Below are 22,463 nucleotides of genomic sequence, written 5' to 3'. Positions count from 1 at the left end.
GGCATCAGTGTGTCTAGATTTTCTGATGTCCTATCTGTAATAAGCACAGTTTACACTGGGGACTATATATATCAGATATAAACGGGGGGTGCAGATTTACAGCTTCAAAAAAGATTAGACTGTCCCTGAAAAATGAAGTTCGCAAAAGCTCCTCTGTTGCATTTTGGGATACACACTTTTCTGATTTTAGTAGGGTGTTTAGCAGGATTATTGTGTGTGTTCAAGAATAATCTTTAATGAGATGGCATGTTAAAATCATTCTTCATGAAGAATGAAGTTGAAATGTAAGTAGCATTATGAAAAACCTTAAATACCAATTAACCCAGTATAACTATATCGGTATACAGATGGTCTTAATATAGTTTAAGACTTACAGTAGCTGGCTTCCTTCCGTTTCTTCTGCAGCCCTCGGCTTACTCTGTCAATATCCCTCTCTTTAGAGCTGGCAATCCAGTGCTGTGCACTTCCTGAAAGCAGTGTTAATTGCACGTCACCATGGACTTGACTGAGACCTCTGCATTCATTTTTCATTTGTAAACTAGGTCAGGTTTTATTATGGCTGGTAAAAAAAAAAAAAAGAAAGAAATGTCCATCAACTTTGTTTGGGTGAAGGGAGGAAGTATTTCCTTTTCAGTTTTAAATTTGCCTGCTGAAGTTTGTGGGATGTTCTCTTGTTCTTGCGTCATGAGATACAGACACTAATGATCTTATTGTGCCAGATATAACAATATCCTGCAATGTCCTAGTTAAACTTTATTAAATTAAGTTTAATACCTTTGGGGTTCATTTGTATTAAAATGCAATTATTTGTGTGTTATGAGATTATATGTACCTTCTCTAGGAGGAGGGGGTATACTAATGTAATTCCTCTGGTAATCAGCCATTTGAAGCGTCACCCTGGGGAAGGGACCAGTTGTCTGGCTGATTACCTATTCAGTCTCTTCAAAGGTTCAGACTGGATTCTCTAAAGACCATTAGACAAACAAAGGACTTTGGGATAAATGCCTGAATTTAATGACTTGGTGCCTTCGTTCTGATCCAGCAAAGGGACAGGACTTTGTTCTGTCCAAGGAGAGTGCTCCAGTCCTTAGGCAAGAGTTGGAAGGAGCCCTTGTGGAAGAGTGTGTGTGTGTGTGTGTGTGAGAGAGAGAGAGAGAGATCTTTGGTAAATTTATAGGCATGAATATAGGTTCTTTTAAGTTTGTAATATGCTTTTTCCATAGTGCTTCTACCTTAAGAATAACATATGCTTGCTTAGAAAGAGCTATGTGGTACCTTTATAACTGTAGCAATTACACTCTGTGTCATCTGTGAGGAAAGAAGAGAAGCAGGTCTGCTTTGGCAGACTGCCTTTCGCTGGGAATAACACAGTGAAGGCAGGGAACTGGTCATCTTGGAAATACCCCAGGCAGGAGGAAGAGGTACTCGGGTCTCCACCCAAGAGAGGTGGTGCCCCAGGGATGTGGAAGTCTGAGAGTGAGTGCTCTTGCTGGACCACTGAGGGGAAATATGAGTACAGTTGCCCTGGACAGTGACACTTGTGAAAATGCCCTGTTGGAATGAAAGAAAAAGGTGTTTAGGATACCACTTAAAAAGAGGACGAAGATAGAAGGCTGTGTCTTCCCTGCAGGGGAAAAAAAGTGTGTGTTTTTACAGAGCTATAGCTATCTGGATGTAAAATCCTAGTAGGGACAAAGCACAGGTAGTTCAGTATGGCTACTTGAGCTTAACCAGGAGTTCACCTTGCCTAGCAACATTAAGGGGGGAAAAAACCTATAGTGCCTTTTCACCACTAAGATTTTACATCAAGATAGCTGTCTTCAGGGTATAAACACACTTCCTGCCCGCGCCCCCCCGCCCAATGAAGACCTAGCCATGGACTGAGGCATGTGAGAGGAGAGAATCAGTTACATGCCCTAGGGCCTGTCTACTTAAATTTTGTGTTGTGGTTCTGAATCCCTAGTAGGCTGCCGAGGTTTGACCAGGGCGGTGGTTTCTGGTGCTTACTAAAGAGCCTGTGATTATTTTTATTTACATTTTGATTGAAGTTTTGCAGTTGGTTTCAATGGGTGCAGGATCAGGGCTCAAATGTCCCCCGTTACTAAAAAAAGTGGGTCTCATTAAATCAAACAGTGGCAAAGAAAAAAAAGACAAACTTGAAAGCTTCTCTCTCATCAGCAGAGGTTGGTCCAATAAAAGCTATTACTTCATCCACCTTGTCTCGCTAAAGAAAAAAGGAGTAAAAGGCAGAACAGTAAGATTTAGAGATGGAGAAGCCTGTGGCAGGCCTTTCCTCTTCCTAAGGCAGGGCAGGACTGTTCCCAAAAATGTATTCTCCAGCGCTTAGTCCAATTCTGCTTTAAATGACTCTAGCAATAGGCTATTGATTTTTCTTCATGCTAAATTTCTTTTGATTTGGTGCTGCTTTTGAAGTGCTCACAGGCTAATTGTGTCTTTTCGTTGGGTATTGCTTGACCACTTGAATCTTGCTATTTTGGAAGGGTAAAGCAGAATCAATGATGGGCTGGTTGCTTTGGCTGCTGTGTTTCTCTACCTCACCATGCTGCAGAATAAAGCAGAGTGAATTCCTCATAGAGGTTTATGCTCTTTTTGCCTTATGTAGTTAAAATGAGAGATTCATAGAGTTGAAGGCCAGAAGGGACCACCAGAACATCTAGTCTGATCTCCTTTATGTAACATGAGCCAGAACCCGCACATTAAACCCAAGGACCAAAATTAGATCGAAGTATTACAGCCCACAGGAGACTAAACTATTATGTGTCACAGGCAGAGAGTAGGATGGACCAAGGTGCACCAGTGCCCAAGGCCCCTGCAATGGCAGGGGAATGGTTAAGTGAGATATGCCCAGATTATTCCAGCAAGTGACCCACACTCCATTCTGCAGAGGAAGGCAACACTCCCCCCCCCCCGCCACCCCCAACCCCACAAGATCACTGCCAGTCTGACTTAGGGAAAAATTCCTACCAACCCACATATGGCAATCTGTTAGAGCCTGAAGACATGAGCAAGAACCAGTCAGTTAAGCATGTGAAAGAGAGAAGGCTCAAGGTCTTCTCAGAATATCAGCCCACTCTGCCCGGTTACCCACCTCTGACTGTGTCAATCTCTGATGCTTCAGAGATAGGAGACCCAAAAAAACCGCCCAAACCCTCACCAGAATACATTGGTGGGGAAAAATATAGGCTTGGAATCTGCAATAATATCCCTGGAGGCCACTTGCTTGGATCTGATTGTGAGATTAAGGCTATGGAATTTGCCAGGGCTTCCATTTATAAAATGTATTTACATCTCCAGCTGAGTCCTGCTCCCTGTGTCCATTCTCAGACAAATGTTTCTCAGGTGGTTGGAGCAAAGTGTGCTAATGGACACTAATGGTATAATGGACTTTCAAGTGCTCATACCAGTGTACATACAAAAACCCCTAAACCAAGCCCAAATCAACAAATCCAGTGTCAATAAGAAAATTACAATAAAAATACTAATTGTCCCACATGCAACTGATCCATAGCCCACTGAAGTTAATAGGAATCTCTTCATTGACTCAATAGGCTTTGGATCAGGTCCTGAATTTCCATTAACAGGTGATACTTCTGATTCTCTCCGTTTTCATGAATTCTAATGGTCTCGATGGCAACACATTTCACAATAATTTAAAGCATTTCACCGGGCACAAGGATGCTTTATAATTTGGGGATAAACTATCCACAAGCTAATATGAAATATAACCCAAGTAAAAAAATAAAATAAATAGCAGCCTCCATACATTAGAACCCATAAATATGGAGGTAATTGTTTAAAAAAGTTAAATATGCACTGTAAATTCCAGTTACTGTTGTGAATACCATATGTTTTAACTGTAAAAGTGATACTTTGCCAGAAACCAGCAAATGCAGTTACCAGTTCTGTGATAGAGAACAGGTTGGCTCAGCTATGTTCATAGAGGCACATTTTCTAGGAAAGCACAAAGTCCCATATTCTACGGAGGAGAACCTATTTATGTGCAAATGTTGTTGTAAAGCATAAAACTCTACTTACCAAAGAGTGCAATATCAGTGCAAGCTTGTAAATCCATTGGCTGCCTTTAAAAATGACTTACTGTCCTTAATAGCCAGATTGAGGAGTGATCTACGCAGTTGTTTATTTAGAAACCAAAGATACTTTCATCAGGACAAAAAGAAAAGGAGTACTTGTGGCACCTTAGAGACTAACCAATTTATTTGAGCATAAGCTTTCGTGAGCTACAGCTCACTTCATCGGATGCATACTGTGGAAACTGCAGAAGACATTATATACAGAGAGACCATGAAACAATACCTCCTCCCACCCCACTCTCCTGCTGGTAATAGCTTATCTAAAGTGATCACTCTCCTTACAATGTGTATGATAATCAAGTTGGGCCATTTCCAGCACAAATCCAGGTTTTCTCACCCTTCGCCCCCCCCCCCCCCCCCACACACACACAAACTCACTCTCCTGCTGGTAATAGCCCATCCAAAGTGACCACTCTCTTTACAATGTGTATGATAATCAAGGTGGGCCATTTCCAGCACAAATCCAGGTTTTCTCACCCTCCGCCCCCCCCCCTCCCCACACACACACACAAACTCACTCTCCTGCTGGTAATAGCCCATCCAAAGTGACCACTCTCTTTACAATGTGTATGATAATCAAGGTGGGCCATTTCCAGCACAAATCCAGGTTTTCTCACCCCACCCCAAAAAATGCAGCAGGAGAGTGAGTTTGGGGGTGGGGGTGAGAAGACCTGGATTTGTGCTGGAAATGGCCCACCTTGATTTTCATACACATTGTAAGGAGAGTGATCACTTTAGATAAGCTATTACCAGCAGGAGAGTGAGTTTGTGTGTGTAGTTTTTGAAAAAAAAGGTGGGGGGGGGTGAGAAAACCTGGATTTGTGCTGGAAATGGCCCACCTTGATTATCATGCACATTGTAGGGAGAGTGGTCACTTTGGATGGGCTATTACCAGCAGGAGAGTGAGTTTGTGTGTGGGGGGGGGTGGGGGGGCGGAGGGTGAGAAAACCTGGATTTGTGCTGGAAATGGCCCAACTTGATTATCATACACATTGTAAGGAGAGGTTTCAGAGTAACAGCCGTGTTAGTCTGTATTCGCAAGCTTATGCTCAAATAAATTGGTTAGTCTCTAAGGTGCCACAAGTACTCCTTTTCTTATTGTAAGGAGAGTGATCACTTTAGATAAGCTATTACCAGCAGGAGAGTGGGGTGGGAGGAGATATTGTTTCATGGTCTCTGTGTATATAATGTCTTCTGCAGTTTCCACAGTATGCATCCGATGAAGTGAGCTGTAGCTCACGAAAGCTTATGCTCAAATACCTTGGTTAGTCTCTAAGGTGCCACAAGTACTCCTTTTCTTTTTGCGAATACGGACTAACACGGCTGTTACTCTGAAACCTTTCATCAGGACAATTGACTGAGAATTTTTTTTTAAGATGGGGGAGAAGATAATTTCAAAATAAATATCAACCTATTGCTGACAAGAATCCAGCCTCACTAGAGTTCTGGAGTTGTGACCTATTTAGGATTTTATTTGGGGTTCCCTTGATTTATTGTATTTGAATAGCAAAGAAATAGAGAATATTGTGTTGGAAAGGATTCCGGTTTGTACTTTATCAAAGAGGATGGGGTTGGGTTTTTTTGCATTATTTGTTTTTTAAATCAGCAACTGAATGAGGCTGGCGGGATTGAAAAGAAAAGACACAAAGACAGTTCCAATCAGAATCGTACCACCAATAGAGAGAGAGAGTGTGAGAGAGATGTCAGAAGTGCCTACTAAGCCTTTCTCCTCAAGTATTCTAGGACAACCTCAAATGTAAGAAATTGCAGCAAACCTGGTACTTGCTGCTATGAAATGAATGGATTGAAAAAATGTATGGGAATAATGTGAATACTAGGAGCGCTTGTGCAATTGGAGTAATCCCTGGCTAACAGGTCTGTGTTTACATCTTGAAATACAGTTTGAATTTTGTTCTCTATCAGCCGATGATTTAAAAGAATGTGTAGGTGAGGATGTTACCTTAAAAGAAATGAAACTCTGTACAAAGTTCCATTGTGGCAGCTTGTGAAATAAGGGAATCCGATTCTGGCCCTGCATTTTAGTAACATTTTTATGGGGATTTAAGCCACGCAACTCCCACCAACTTCAGTGAGAATTGTGAGTCTGCTTCACCATTATATTTTGCCCATCTTGTGTCAGTGAAACTGCATTGATTTCAGTGAAATTGCAATGATGTAAAACTGATGTAGCGGGCAAGAGAATCAGACCCAGTACATCTCAATCTCTTGGAAATGTAGGCTTCCAACATAACATTTGAAAAGGCATTTTCTCCTTTTCTCAATACTGTTTTTTTAGGATTTTAGTGTAACTTAATTAGGCTAATTAAGAGCCAGATGCGAAGCTGTAGAGTATAAGAATTGGGTAGTATCCCTTTAAATAGTTGGTAAGGCATTTAATGGGCTGCTCCCCAATCTTCCAAAATAGAAGGCCTATTAGAGGACTTACAAACCATTTAAAGGGATAATACCCAATTACACCATCACAGGACCTAACCAGATTAGCCACACCATCACCGGTTCATTCACCTGCATGTCCACCAATGTAATATACACCATCATGTGCCAGCAATGCCCCTCTACTGTGTACATTGGCCAAACTGGACTGTCCCTATGTAAAAGGATAAATGGACACACATCAGATATTAGGAATGGCAATATACAAAAACCTGTAGGAAAACACTTCAGTCTCCCTGGACACACAATAGCAGATTTAAAGGTAGCCATCCAGCAGCAAAAAAACTTCAGGACCAGACTTCAAAGAGAAACTTCTGAGCTTCAGTTCATTTGCAAATTTGACACCATCAGCTCAGGATTAAACAAAGACTGTGAATGGCTCACCAACTACAAAAGCAGTTTCTCCTCCGTTGATGTTCATACCTCAACTGCTAGAAGAGGGCCTCATCCTCCTTGATTGAACTAACCTCGTTATCCCTAGCCTGATTCTTGCTTGCATATTTATACCTGAATCTGGAAATTTCTACTACATGCATCTGACGAAGTGGGTATTCACCCACAAAAGCTTATGCTCCAATATGTCTGTTAGTTTATAAGGTGCCACAGGACTCTTTGCCGCTTTTACCCAATTCCCGTACACAACACTCTTAATATTAGATAAAGAACGAAGACACAAGAGAAGTACATACTTTACCTGGGAAGCACTAGGTGAGTAGCCCCAATGACTTCAGTGGGACTACTCATGTGGGTAAGCGCTCACCAAGGAAAGTAAGGGCTGCAAAAGCTGGCCCCGAGAATAGTTCTTTATCCACTACATGGGTGAATTACAAATGAGAAGAAATGATGGAACATTTGACAGAGGGTAGAAATAGCCTTCATCTCAAACAAAATTATTGGGAAGATCCAATATAAGCTTAGATCAAGAAACATGATAGTTAAATCTGCTGTGATGTACAAAATTCCACATAGTAAAAGGAACATCTCACTTTTGCATCCAGCCAACCTATGTGATTTCCAGGACAGGTGGGATGAGGGACCATTTGTTAAGATTCCTGGGTATGAGAGGGAGGGTTTGCCAAACACACTCTTTTGTTGTTACTGTAGCTTCAATACACATGCAGGCAGGTTTCTGCCAGAGTTCTAATATGTCAGAGAGGAAATTGCATTCTGTCCAGTGTAGAATGTTTTCTCCAGAGCATTCATGACTTCCTGAGGGTGGAAAATATCCCTTTAGTATTTTCTTGTTGCTATTTAAATCATAGAATATCAGGGTTGGAAGGGACCTCAGGAGGTCATCTAGTCCAAACCCCTGCTCAAAGCAGAACCAATCTCCAACTAAATCATCTCAGCCAGGGCTTTGTCAAGCCTGACCTTAAAAACTTCTAAGGAAGGAGATTCCACCACCACCCTAGGTAACGCATTCCAGTGTTTCACCACCCTCCTAGTGAAAACATTTGTCCTAATATCCAACCTAAACCTCCCCCACTGCAACTTGAGACCATTACTCCTCGTTCAGTCATCGGCTACCACTGAGAACAGTCTAGATCCATCCTCTTTGGAACCCCCCTTTCACGTAGTTGAAAGAAGCTATCAAATCCCCCCTCATTCTTCTCTTCCTCAGACTAAACAATCCCAGTTCCCTCAGTCTCTCCTCATAAATCATGTGTTCCAGTCCCCTAATCATTTTTGTTGCCCTCCGCTGGACTCTCTCCAATTTTTCCACATCCTTCTTGTAGTGTGGGGCCCAAAACTGGACACAGTACTCCAGATGATGCCTCACCGATGTCGAATAGAGGAGAATGATCACATCCCTTGATCTGCTGGCCATGCCCCTACCTATACATCCCAAAATGCCATTTGCCTTCTTGGCTACAAGGGCACACTGTTGACTCATATCCAACTTCTCGTCCACTGTAACCCCTAGGTCCTATTCTGCAGAACTGCTGCCGAGCCATTCGGTCCCTAGTCTGTAGCGGTGCATGGGATTCTTCCGTCCTAAGTGCAGGACTCTGCACTTGTCCTTGTTGAACTTCATCAGATTTCTGTTGGCCCAATCCTCTAATTTGTCTAGGGCCCTCTGTATCCTATCCCTACCCTCCAGCGTATCTACCTCTCCTCCCAGTTTAGTGTCATCTGCAAACTGGCTGAGGGTGCAATCCACACCATCCTCCAGATCATTAAGGAAGATATTGAACAAAACCGGCCGGAGGACCGACCCTTGGGGCACTCCACTTGATACTGGCTGCCAACTAGACATGGAGCCATTGATCACTACCCGTTGAGCCTGACAATCTAGCCAGCTTCCTATCCACCTTATCGTCCATTCATCCAGCCCATACTTCTTTAACTTACTGGCAAGAATACTGTGGGAGACAGTGTCAAAAGCTTTGCTAAAGTCAAGGAACAACACATCTGCCACTTTCCCCTCATCCACAGAGCCAGTTATCTCGTCACAGAAGGCAATTAGATTAGTCAGGCAAGACTTGCCCTTGGTGAATCCATGCTGACTGTTCCTGATCACTTTCCTCTCCTCTAAGTGCTTCAGAATTGATTTCTTGAGGACCTGCTCCATGATTTTTCCAGGGAATGAGGTGAGGCTGACTGGCCTGTAGTTCTCAGGATCCTCCTCCTTCCCTTTTTTAAAGATGGGCACTACATTAGCCTTTTTCCAGTTGTCCGGGATCTCCCCCGATCGCCATGAGTTTTCAAAGATAATGGCCAATGGCTCTACAATCACATCCGCCAACTCCTTTAGCACTCTCGGTTGCAACGCATCCGGCCTCATGATCTTTTGCTCATCCAGCTTTTCTAAATAGTCCTGAACCACTTCTTTCTTCACAGAGGGCTGGTCACCTCTTCCCCATTCTGTGCTGCCCAGTGCAGTAGTCTGGGAGCTGACCTTGTTCGTGAAGACAGAGGCAAAAAAAGCATTGAGTACATTAGCTTTTCCACATCCTCTGTCACTAGGTTGCCTCCCTCATTCAGTATGGGGCCCACACTTTCCTTGACTTTCTTCTTGTTGCTAACATACCTGAAGAAACCCTTCTTGTTACTCTAACATCTCTTGCTAGCTGCAACTCCAGGCGTGATTTGGCCTTCCTGATTTCACTCCTGCATGCCCGAACAATATTTTTATACTCTTCCCTGGTCACTTGTCCAATCTTCCACTTCTTGTAAGCTTCTTTTTTGTGTTTAAGATCAGCAAGGATTTCACTGTTAAGACAAGCTGGTCGCCTGCCATATTTAGTATGCTTTCTACATATGGGGATGGTTTGTCCCTCTAACCTCAATAAGGATTCTTTAAAATACAGCCAGCTCTCCTGGGCTCCTTTCCCCTTCATGTTATTCTCCCAGGGGATCCTGCCCATCAGTTCCCTGAGGTTGTCAAAATCTGCTTTTCTGAAGTCCAGGGTCCGTATTCTGCTGCTCTCCTTTCTTCCCTGTGTCAGGTTCCTGAACTCAACCATCTCATGGTCACTGCCTCCCAGGTTCCCATCCACTTTTGCTTCCCCTACTAATTCTTCCCGATTTGTGAGCAGCAGGTCAAGAAGAGCTCTGCCCCTAGTTGGTTCCTCCAGCACTTGCAGCAGGAAATTGTCCCCTACACTTTCCAAAAGCTTCCTGGATTGTCTGTGCACCGCTGTATTGCTCTCCCAGCAGATATCAGGGTGATTGAAGTCTCCCATGAGAACCAGGGCCTGCGATCTAGTAACTTCCGTTAGTTGCCAGAAGAAAGCCTCGTCCACTTCATCCCCCTGATCCGGTGGTCTATAGCAGACTCCCACCACGACATCACCCTTGTTGCTCACACTTCTAAACTTAATCCAGAGACTCTCAGGTTTTTCTGCAGTTTTATACCGGAGCTCTAAGCAGTCATACTACTCCCTTACATACAGTGCAACTCCCCCACCTTTTCTGCCCTGCCTGTCCTTCCTGAACAGCTTATATCCATCCATGACAATACTCCAGTCATGTGAGTTATCCCACCAAGTCTCTGTTATTCCAATCACATCATAATTCCTTGACTGTGCCAGGGCTTCCAGTTCTCCCTGTTTGTTTCCCAGGCTTCTTGCATTTGTATATAGGCACTTGAGATAACTTGCTGTTTCTTTCTTAGTATGAGACAGGAGCCCTCTTCTTTCCCCTAAATCCATGTTTAAATTTGGGATATCAATCATCAGTTAAGGGGACGTAAATACTCCTTTTATGGTGCATGGAGTCTGACTCCAACTTGAACTGCTTAGTAATTTCAGCTCAGTTCTGCTGCTGAGGAAATGAGAACCTGAAATCTACAAGGTAAAATGCATCATCTTTCATGAAATGTACAATTGATATTGAGCTGACAACGTGCACTATATTATTAAATGGTTGATTTGCCTTGGCAGAAGCACGTTGGTGGAACTAGTAGCTCTTTAGTGCTGTGTGTGACGATCCTTAAGGGCCTTTCATACCGTGAGAAATATATATTTGAAAAGTTTGCTGTATAGCTACCTGTCCTTAGCATGATTACAAATATATAGCTGACTTAATCTCTACCCTTTAATCTTTCTGAATACACTGGAGAGGATATCATGCTGGCATGAAAACAGTCAAAAAGAACTCATGGCTTCAGGTTGGGGGATTCTATTTTTTTTTCTTCTTCTTCATTTATATATTGACAAATACAGGTTTAATAGCAATTGAGGTGAAAACTGCAGAGGCAGGGAATAGTAATGCACCATAGCAGCAACACTGCAACCACATGGTATAAAGTATCAGGGGATAGCCGTGTTAGTCTGTATCCACAAAAAGAACAAGGAGTCCGGTGGCACCTTAAAGACTAACATGCCCAAATAAATCTGTTAGTCTTTAAGGTGCCACCAGACTCCTTGTTGTTTTACTGCAACCACAGTTAAACTCTGTAATGGCATTGTCATAAATATAAAGGGAAGGGTAAACACCTTTAAATCCCTCCTGGCCAGAGGAAAAACCCTTTCACCTGTAAAGGGTTAAGAAGCTAAGATAACCTCGCTGGCACCTGACCAAAATGACCAATGAGGAGATGAGATGCTTTAAAAGCTGGAGGGTGGGGGGGAAACAAAGGGTCTGTCTGTCTCTGTGATGCTTTTGCCGGGACCAGAGCAGGAATGCAGGTCAGAACTTCTGTAAAGAGTTAGTAAGCAATCTAGTTAGATATGTGTTAGATTCTGTTTTGTTTAAATGGCTGATAAAATAAGTTGTGCTGAATGGAATGTATATTCCTGTTCTTGTGTCTTTTTGTAACTTAAGGTTTTGCCTAGAGGGATTCTCTCTGTTTTGAATCTGATTACCCTGTAAGGTATTTACCATCCTGATTTTACAGAGATGATTCTTTTACTTTTTCTTCAATTAAATTATTCTTTTAAGAACCTGATTGCTTTTTCATTATTCTTAAGATCAAAGGGTTTGGATCTGTGTTCACCTATGCAAATTGGTGAGGATTTTTATCAAGCCTTCCCCAGGAAAGGGGGTGTAGGGCTTGGGGGGATTTTGGGGGGGAAAGACATTTCCAAGTAGGCTCTTTCCCTGTTCTTTGTGTAACACTTCGGTGGTGGCAGCTTTTAACCTAAGCTGGTAAGAATAAGCTTAGGGGGTCTTTCATGCAGGTCCCCACATCTGTGCCCTAGAGTTCAGAGTGGGGAAGGAAACTTGACAGGCATGCTGGAAGTTATTGAGCTTTTTACCAGTCTGAGACCATGTTAGTGTTGTATCTAGGATAATCAGAAACAGAAGGAACTAAGAAAGATTTAAAAAAAAAAATCAGTTATACCAGCTCACCTTTTCCAGAAAAGACCCATTTTAAAGAGTAAGCAAGGGCTGCAGCAGAGGGCAAACCAGAAGAGGGTCGTTAAAACACAACAACAAAAATATGTCTGAGCACACAAACCCCACAAGGAAAAGAAAACCTTCAAGGTGTGGAAGCCAAATTAAACATAATAAGAATAAGGGGGGGAAAGTCAAGTAGTTCCTTTTGGCCAGTAAACAAACCTAGAGAGAATAGCTTTCCAATGTGTTGATGTTCTGGCAGTTCATTAATCCCAGTGAAATCTTTCTAAAGTTTCTGATGCGTGGATTCCATTTTCAAATATCTCATTAGTTGCTCGATGGATTAAACACTGATGTTCATTCGTGAAAACCCATGGCTACCGCTGATGGATGTAATTGGTCTGTAATGGATTTTAGCTGCTATTCTAATCTTGTAAAAAAAAATTGCACAGACTGTTCTCTTTCTCTCATTCTGAAATGTTAAGTCCCACCAGAAAGAAGTCTTGAAAAATGGAACATCCTTCCCTTAGAGGCGTAATTTTGGGAGGTTTTGAGCACCTTCAACTTTAACTGAAGTTGGTGGGCCCTGTAGGAGCTCACCATTTTTGAAAAATCAACCCTGTGCCTTTCTGGTGATTTCACTTGACTTCAAATCAGGCCATGTACCCCTTAAGGTTCATTAGACGGATCAGCTACGTTTTGTAATATAAAATCTATCGAAAAAGAAAGGCTTGAGATGAAGAACGCACAATTACATTAGTTTCCTAGGAAGATTTATCCACTGCTAATACAACTTAATACACTGTCAACAAACCTAGGCCCCAGATGGGTAGACCCTCAAACTAATGTGGAACCCCACTGGTCTGTGAACATTTTTGTGTGTGTGTGTGCACATGCATTGGTGGATATTTTTGTCTCACGTGCTTTGTGACCTTGAGGAAAGTTAATTCTCCTCTATATGCCCCTGTTTTCCCTCTCTTTGTCTTGTCTGTTGAGGTTGTAAACTCTTTGGAGCGGAGACTGTGTGTGTTAGTGTAGCATCTGGCACAATGGGGTCCCCTATTACCTGTGGAACCTCTTGGTTTCTGCTGTAATATTAAAAAATAATAATAATGAGATGGGCCTGGAGGATCTGAGTGCTCTTTCAGCTGTCACTGTGAAATTCTGCATGGCTGTGGAGAACAGCATTGCAATAGCTTTGAAGTTTCTAAATGGCAATGGGCCAACCATGTTTTACCCTTTTTTCTGTTACTGCCAGAGTTATTGCAAGCTGCTACCATTTTTCAGTAGCCTTAATGGAAAACATGGGGAGAGCTGTGTGACTCTCTCAATGCCAGAGAATAGACAATGGATCCCACAATCCCAGCAGTAAGGAGAATTTTGTAATCTTGCAGCATCTGACTGCCAAAGTGACCTTGAGCTACTTGCAGCTCCTTGGTCAGCTACTTGCAAACAAGAATTAGAAGATTTGTTTCTGGAGAAGAACAGGGTCCCTCTAGCAAACCTTTTTAAAAAAAAAAAAAAAAAATCTGCCTTGTAGTGGTGGTGGTATGAAAATAATGCAAAGTTTCCAAATTGCTGTTCTGTTCATTGTGTGCTAGTTGGGCCCAGGAGAGAATCCGCTATCTCCTTCAAATGATTATGCAAATATGACTAAGTATCTGAATACCTATTCCCACTTTTTATCCTCTGTAATCTAATGTCTCCCTTGATGCAATACTGTTTCAAATGATCTTCAGTGAGTAATGACTTGCATTTAGCGTTTTAGACCAAACTGTCATATAGATCATTTTGTGTAATACTTTACATAAATTAGGAATGCTCTCCTATGGCATGGACGCTGCTGCCGGTGGTTTTTTACGAGATTAAAAGTGCGAACAACACAAACCTGGTGTAATTTGGAAACAAACAAAATAAAATGGCAAACTTGGAGTCATGTATTACATGTTAGTTACAGTAAATTACTGTGCTATTAGTTGAGGCCATTCAGGGAGGCTCTCCCTAAGCATAATTACTTTGTGCAATGTAAAATGCTAGCTCATAGTCATTATCTCTCTTAATGGCTGTTCAGTGGCCTATGTAGAATGGTTGATGGGTCTCTGGAAACTAGTAGACTGGTGTCCTCATCTCAGAAATACCTACGTTAGCATTTCCTGGGTCGGCCAACAAGGAAGGTAAGAGGTGAAAGATTGAATGGGTCATGTTAAAGAACTTCCATTTTATTCCTATAAGTGGTCTCTGCAGGTCAAGGTGGAGGCATATGGGTGGAATGCTGTTTAGGGGAAGTTAGCATTGCTGCCACACTTGCGTAGGGTTGACTGTGCTTATCCCTACTCATGGGGGTTAGCAGCTTACTCTGTAAGGAGTCCCATTCATTTAGGGAACTATTCAACAGGGGTAAGGATAGTAGAATCGTTTGTCCCTCTGTGTCATAAATAGAACCTAGCTTCTAGGCTGTGTCATTCTGGCAACTTTCAAAACTGCACTTAAAATGAATTTTATAATTCCCCTTCACAGGAGAGTATGAGTGAGATTATAATTAAATGGGAAAAACAATAAAGGAAAAATACTCGGTGTTTCCAGTTTGAGCCTGTAAATTTTTATAGCCTTTAGTTAGCTTGAAATAGAAGATTTTTTTCCTCCTGTAGGATACATGTTAGATTGAGTGGTTGTGGGTTTGCTTTTTTGTTGTTGTTGTTCGTTTTTTTTTTTAGTACAAAATGTATATGTGCTGTGGCACTGTGGGAGGAAGCAAGTCATGAATAATCAACATCTTGAGGAATGACCTATTGCGTATGTTTACAACTCCGTTAATGAAGTCTTTGCACAGAATCAGTCACGAAAGCTGACACCATATTGTAGCATGATTCAGGGGAAGTGAACACTTTCTTATTCAGCATAAACTAGTGAGTAAGAGCGCTGCTTCTCTTTCTTGTTTTTTTTTAAGCAAAGTTTAGGCTGTTCATAAAAACCTTTGCTACCTTTTCGGAAAAATTGTCAGCGTTTTATGTCCAACCTATAGATGCAGAACATGAAACAGGTTCTTTGACATAGATAGAAGCGGGCACTACAATAAAGGAATAGTTTCTTGAAAGGAAGAATTATTAGAATAGGAAATAGTCTCCTAGGGGAGTGGTGGAAGCTCTTCAATTTATAAATGCAACTGATCAAAATGCTTGAATATACTCTAGTAAACAGTTATGCGTTTAGGATGAAGTTTGTCCTAGAGCAGAGGACCTAACCAAGGCCCTATATTAAGTGATGCATAGAGAAGCTTGTAATGGGACTACACTTGCGTGGATTTCACCCATACAGAGTGGGATGGACAAGATGACGAATAGAATAGAAGCTCAAGAGACCACAAAAACATTGGAAATTTTGAAAAGCTGAAAAAATAGTTTCAGGCCAAACTAAACTTTTCATTTTGATAAAATTGAAGAGTTTCAATGATGACCATTTTAAAAAATAAAATTAAAGGAAATTTTGAAAAATGAGGAGTCCGGTAGCACCTTAAAGGCTAACAGATTTATTTGGGCATAAGTTTTCGGGGGGTAAAAAACCCACTTCTTCAGATGCATGGAGTGAAAATTACAGAAACAGGCCCATAAATCTGTTAGTCTTTAAGGTGCCACGGGACTCCTCGTTTTTGTGGATACAGACTAACACGGCTACCCCTCTCTGATATTTGAAAAAAAAAAAGTCATTTCAAATCAAAAAATCAAAATGTGGTGTTTGGAAAATATCAAAACCAAACACTTCAATTTTTTTTTCCAACATGCACAATTTGCCAAATTTAACACGAACTTGCAAAACATTAATATTACTGAATCTAAATTTTTTTCACTGGAAAAAATGGCTGAAAAATTTCACCTGTCTCTACTTGATAGGTCTCGTCCATCTCAGATTTTCTATAATTCTTGTCTCCAATGTCCATATTTCAGTAGGTTTCATACTATTGCACAGTTGATTAAAGCATGTGCATTCAGCTCATTTTGTGCTTCTCAGAGAAGTTCAATTTTCCATCTTGACGTGATCAAATTTCAAGTAAGTATCCTCCCTAACGTGTAAAGATGTTGCATACATTCATAATCACCAGATAAAGAAATTATTCACATTATGTGTTTAAGTAGTAGATATGAAAAACAGAACCTTAGGAAAGAGTATATAGTTTGTAACTGAGATGTAAACCAGTGGTTCTAATTGTTTTGTTTTTAATAATAGAAAAGGTAGAGAGGGTTTTTGCAGGAGAAAACTGTTGGGGAAATATGACAGGGGGTGTAGTAGTGATAAAGAAAAGAACCAGAAAACAACCCTATAATCATGTAAAGCTAGGCTTCTGTATTTTTTCTATGCTTAACTGTCCTTTCCCTATGTTTATGGGTAGAAAGAATTTGAACTATGTGTAACCTGTACTCCCCGTTTGGGGAAAGAATTCCTTATACAGATGGGCCTCCATGTTCATACCTCAGGACTCAGACCAACAGGGGTTGACCGGTTTGAACTGGAAGAGATATCACAAAGTATGTTGAACCAAGCTATAAAAGCTCTACCTTGTTCTTTGTTCTGGGCATCGCCATATTCCTCTGTGTAGGAATTGGTGAGCCCTTCAGCTGTCGTACTTGCTAGCATTAAAGTGCCTCATTTTATGTAAGAGTCCTGACTCTGTGTTTGTTTGGCTAATACAGAAGTCCAAGGAAGGCTATCCTCCCAACCCTAGACGGGAGAGAAATCCTTTTACCCTAACAGTAGTTTGTTTTAAAGTTGGCATTAAGTAACAAGATAAGCAGTGTAGCTCTGGTGTAAAAAAAGGAAAAAAAAAAGTGGACATTTTAAATGGAAAACATGGATCAACTGTGTAAACAAAAATAATACCACCTAGCTCTTTTATAGCATTTTCCTTCTAGATCTCAAAGCACTTTATAAATAATGTTTTTGTTTGCTAAGATTATTTTGAAATGTTATGTTACTCCTCTGTTTTCTGAGGAATAAGTCATTACAAACTCAGTTTTAAATAAATCTTTTAACATTAAGCTTGTAGTAAAACACATTTTCACACAAGTTGTTCACACACGCACAGTTTGGATGGATGGTCTCAGCAAATGGACATGTGCTAAAATGATCTATTCATGCATCGCACTGAAGAGTTTTATTTGTGATATACTGGACCACCTACGTTCAAGTCCATATAGCTATACCAGCTAAAGTTCTGGTCCAAATTATATTAGATTAGTCTCAAGATTTAACATTGAATGCATTCTCTATTCATAATTTTCTCAAGTCTCCATGGTTTAAAATGGCATAAAGTCACATTTTAAATAGTTGCTTAATCTTATAATTCTCCTGAGACCCATTTTCATGGCAAAACTCTGACCAGCTTTTTAGTACTTCTGTCACATAACACAATATATAATTGATTGCTACATTCTGAACTGGAGAAAATAAACCAAATGTGAGAGTGGCTGGAGTGTGTTGCATTCAGAAGCCTGCTATTTACACTAGATATGGAACATGAAAGTCCTAGTACTCTCTGTCTTCAGGTATATTATCCCATGAATACGAGACTGATGATAAACGCTGAAAGTGGAACATTTTTTTTTGTCTGAAGAAACTTTTGATAGCAAAAGATCAATGTTTTTAATCCATAAGAAACCACAAAGACTTTGGTGATTTTATTTGAGGCTGGTAAAGTGCTGAGTGATAGAGTCTTCATGGTATAGAATGTTTGTTGGGTTTTTTGTATGTGAAAATGCTAATTTTTCTTCAAACGTAAACAAAGTGGAATTTAAATGAGCTCACAGTAAGTGCTGCACATAAGATCTGTTGCTGTTGATACTGTAGGGAACTGGTTTGTTTCATTTCAGTGTTCTTTTGGAAGTAAGGTCAGCATAATGCAGCCAATGCTGACCAGAGAGTAACATGTAGACACAGCAGGCTGAAAGCTTTCCAGAGTAGAATTTGGCATTCCTAGTTCTTTAAGCTAGCTGGTGACCTTGATCTTTTCAAGAATTTTACTCTTGTTTGCAGACCATCACAACATGTTTACCCCTCAATAAATAATATGGCAGCGTAAAATAAGGGAAGAGTATGCCAAGCAAATGACAGAGCCTTACCCTGGAGAACTTGGCAAAGCACTACTTTGATTACAGTCTAAATACACGACAATTAATTGTCGACACAGTGCTCTGTGCTATTACACGACTCAGCAGACACAGTCCCTGCCCCACAGAATTTACAATCTGGATGGAAGACAAAACAATAGAAACAATGTCCTTGGTATAGAATAGGTATAAAACAACATCATGATTATAACAAATGAGAGGTGCTGATTTTCGCATCCTACTAGTTTGGCTTTTAGGGGAAATCTACAGTACGGCGGGGGAAAAAAACCATGGCAGTGAGTCTGAGTGTGGGTCAACTGATTTGGGCTTGCAGGGCTTGCACTAAAGAGCTAAAAATAGCAGTACAGACATTCACACTCAGGCTGGAACCTGGGCTCTTAGACCTCCCTCCCCCTGCCCCTCAGCAGGTTTTTAGACTCTGGGTTCCTGCTTGAGTGTGAACATCTACACTGCTATTTTTAGTTCCATAGCACGAGCCCCACAGGAACTGAGTCATCTGACCAGACTGTGAGATTTAGTGATGTGGAGTGGTTTTTGTTTTGCAGTGTGGCTGTACTCTTAGACAATAGTTGGAAGGGAAGAGGAGCAGCCCTTGGCAAACATAAGTTGGAAGGATTCTAAACTCTGAATGAGTGGCAAAATGGCACAAAGATGGGAGATGGCAAAGGAGGACTCAAAAGGAATACATAAAGCATTGATATACAGAGAGGGTGGAGTGTTGAACAAAACCTGGGCAGAAACTGGCTAGAACCAACTTCTGTGTGCACGTAGCAGAATAAATTGTTCTGTTATCAGAAATGAAAGCTATGTCAAATTGTGAGAAACAGAAGCAAAAAAAAGAAAAAAACAGGGAAGGAGGCTTGATTAAGGATATGGTTTATTAAAATATAGTGTACCTGGTTTTAAAATTAAAATCTATTCTGAATTGACTGCTGTTAATCTTACTTCATACTTAACTCAGAGTGGTTCCAGCATGAATCTTCTCCCTGAAGGGATTTATCTTCAAAACCAGTTCCCTGCTCACTGAAGAAAATGAGGTGGTCTCTGAGCAAATCTTGGATTATGGTTTGGGCTTTGGGATCCAATAGGGCCTGAATTTGCAGAGATGTTGGTGCCCCCACCATTGCAGATTCTGCTACATCATTCTTAAATACTTGTAGTGTGACTTTGAGATATGCTGACCAACCGCAGCTCCCACTGACTTCAACAGCAGTTGCTCAGCCCCCACTTTGGAAAAGTAGGCCTCTGGTGCACTTGTTTGTTCAAATAAGGATATCCCAAATTGAAAACATTTGTACCATCTACAGAAAGTCAATTAATGTTCTTATCTAGTGAGAGGCTTTAGTTACTGCTGTTAATTTTTCAAAGGAGAGATTGAGGGTGTCATGTCTTTCACTAAGCATTTATGTGTAGTGTTTGTTTTTGTGCTTCCTTATGTTGCCACTTTTGTTTTGTTAGTAATTAGAATCTTAGAGTCATAGAAGACTAAGGTTGGAAGAGACCTCAGGAGGTCATCTAGTCCAACCCCCTGCTCAAAGCAGGACCAACACCAACTAAATCATCCCAACCAGGGCTTTGTCAAGCCGGGCCTTAAAAACCTCTAAGGATGGAGATTCCACCACCTCCCTAAGTAACGCATTCCAGTACTTCACCACTCTCCTAGTGAAAAGGTTTTTCCTAATATCCGACCTAAACCTCCCCCACTGCAACTTGAGACCATTACTCCTTGTTCTGTCATCAGCTACCACTGAGAACAGTCTAGATCCATCCTCTTTGGAACCCCCTTTCAGGTAGTTGAAAGCAGCTATCAAATCCCCCCTCATTCTTCTCTTCCGCAGACTAAACAATCCCAGTTCCCTCAGCCTCTCCTCATAAGTCATGTGTTCCAGTCCCCTAATGATTTTTGTTGCCCTCCGCTGGACTCTCTCCAATTTGTCCACATTCCTTCGGTAGTGGGGGGGACCAAAACTGGACACAACACTCCAGGTGTGGCCTCACCAGTGCCGAATAGAGGGGAATGATCACTTCCCTCGATCTGCTGGCCATGCTCCTACTACTGACAGGCGAGCTTCTCCCATTAACATGGATTCCATCTCTCTAGAAGGTGGATTAACTACGCTGACAGGAGAAGATCTCCCATTGGTGTTGGTGGCATCTTCACTAAAGTGCTACAGCAGTGCTAAGAAAACGTTCTCTTGTTTGCTACTTAGTTTCAATTAATAGCTGCGTAGTGCACTATTTTGCACTCCACTTGGGAACACTAAACATTCGTACATTGTGAGCTGGTTGGAAAATGCAGGGGGGTATATAGCAAATAAGGGTTTTGTGAAAGGTGTGGATGTGTAAGTAGTGCAGATTGTTCTAGTGCTGGATAACAAGGTCACTCTTTCCTGACTGATGCATGTTTATAGTTTGTTCTCTTTTTTAAAAAAAGAAGAAAACAAACGTAGAACTCCATTTTACTTAAGCGAGGTTAGGGAATCCTGTGCCATAGATTTATTTTTAAATATCAGTCTTCTTAGAAGGGCTTATTCAGGTCACTTATATTGAGGATTTGGTATCCTTTTTAAGTAGGATTGATGTGGAGAAGAACCTCTGCCTGCACGATTGATTTTAGTTTCTACAGCAAATCTGTTTGAAAATAGTTAGTGTGCAGAAAAACTATAGAACATAGAATGGATGCATCAATACAGAATGCTGGTCTTATTTAGCTTGAAGCAAGGGGTCAATATAATATATACATAAGTCTCCCCCATGCTAAAAATTCCTTTTGTTTTACCTTATTAATATTCTTTTCTGTATTTGTGTCCTGCAGTATCTGCCCATGTCAAGGGTACTATAAGACTGAACAGTGCAGCAGGATTTTTTTTTTTTAAAGAACCGTTTAAGGGTCAAACCCAAATGTTGTATTTCAACTTTACTACAGCACAAACTACAAGAAGTAACCAATGGTTTTGTTGGCAGTGAGAATGTCAGTGCAAAAGAGAATGGGCCAGCCTCTATGTATAATAAGGACCAAACAGAGGACAAAGTCTGAGAACAAGGGATACCAGAAATATAGCATAGACAATTTAAACTAATGGGAATTTAACATTTTCCATAAGCTCAGTTTAACAGTGGAGGTCAATAATGTGTGACAAAAGGCTTACTCCTACCAGATGCTGAGCACTCTGGTCCTGATCCACAAATGTACTTAAGCACATGCTTAACTTTAATCATATAACTAGTCCCTTGTGCTTAAACCTATGCATGTAATTCAGTGGTCTAATGGATAAAGACCAGAGTGTCAGCACCTTGTAGGACTGAGTCTTTAAAATATAGTCAGTCAAAAAAGCTCTTAAAAAGTTAGTGTTTGCCCATCGTGAATAAGAATGTTATTAATTTACTAAGGCCTTGTCCCTCAAAGTACTAATGAAATCAGTGATGCTGCTTGAGGAATTTGTGCCTTCCTTACTCATGCTGAATTCGTGCAAATCTGGCCTTTTATTAGTATGAGGAGAGGAGCGTATGACTTCACAGGGAAGACAGGAGAAGCAAAAGAACAAGGTAGGGGGGTCTTACTATTGTTAATTAGTAATAATAATTAATAATGAATACCTAGTTCTCGCTGAGTGCTCTTCATCAGGAGATCTCCAAGTGCTTTACAAAGAAAGGTATGTGTGATTATCTCCACTTTATGGATGGGGAAACCAAGGCACAGAGATGTTAACTGTATTGTGGTGATGCCTAGGAGCCCCAGTCATGGATCAGGACTTCACAGTGCTAGGCACTGTACAAAGTAGAACTACGTTCATGTGGTCTCTTGAGAAGCTGCTTCTGTTGCTGACTTTCAGAGGTATCAAGCACCAGGTGACTTGAAGCTGAGGTAGGGGTTGCTCAGCTGCTCTGAAAGTCAGGACGCTTGAGAGTAACAAAGTATAGATAACTGTTTTATAAGAGTCCTTGAAGTTGTTTTTTAGCAAGGACGTAAGGGAGGTGGTGTGGCCCCAGGCTG

The sequence above is a fragment of the Eretmochelys imbricata genome, chromosome 26 (assembly GCF_965152235.1).
Source record: "Eretmochelys imbricata isolate rEreImb1 chromosome 26, rEreImb1.hap1, whole genome shotgun sequence".
NCBI lineage: Eukaryota > Metazoa > Chordata > Testudines > Cheloniidae > Eretmochelys > Eretmochelys imbricata.
The sequence above is the reverse complement of the archived record's forward strand: the minus strand, read 5'-3'. Positions refer to the sequence as shown.